Below are 785 nucleotides of genomic sequence, written 5' to 3' on the forward strand. Positions count from 1 at the left end.
TTATAATAATAGTATTTATTATTCTTATTACCCCGGCTGATCGCCATCTTCAAGCTCGCCTTGCAGACTGCGCCGTCGAACCTGTCAAAGGGCCAACGCATCTTCATCTTGTGCAAGAAGAAACGAAAAAGAAGTTTATTTGTTGAGTGTACACTCAACAACAACACAGCTTGTGCTGTGTGTGTAGGGTTAAAAGAGAAGAGAATGAAACAAGTGAAGCTGAACAGGGTTCATACAATGAAACGCCTGAGCAGCGGCAAACTGCACTAGAAATGCTCTAAAGAAACGTTGCTACACGATTATAATTAAAAGAAAACATATTAAAAAATGGATTGAAAAATATATTTCTGGTTCTATTACTGAATTTGAAATGATAATGAGAGCGATGAGTGACCCGGGACTGTCCGGCCTTCAATGAGAACAACCCCACCAAAGAAACACACCCCAAAATGTGTTAGCTGCTGAATTTTATTTTTATATATTATTTTTAAAAAAACATTTAACAACGGAATACAAGAGCAGGTAGAACCTAGAAAAGTAAAGGAGGAGGCAATTCCCTTGGTGGGCAAGAAACGACACAGCTGAAGCGAACGACAACACTAGCGCTGAAAACCAATATTTATTTAAAAACAAGAAATAAAAAGGAATAAAAAGTGAAAACTAAAAACTTTTATATTCCTTCATCATCTGTACTGGAGAGACAGCCACTGACGAACAACGCCTTCTTAGCTTAGTCGGTAGAGCATTCGCTTAGTAAGCGAAAGGTCGCCGGTTCGATTCCGGCA

Source organism: Eimeria mitis, genomic scaffold (genome assembly GCF_000499745.2).
Source record: "Eimeria mitis Houghton genomic scaffold, Emh_scaff1250, whole genome shotgun sequence".
Classification (NCBI taxonomy): domain Eukaryota; phylum Apicomplexa; class Conoidasida; order Eucoccidiorida; family Eimeriidae; genus Eimeria; species Eimeria mitis.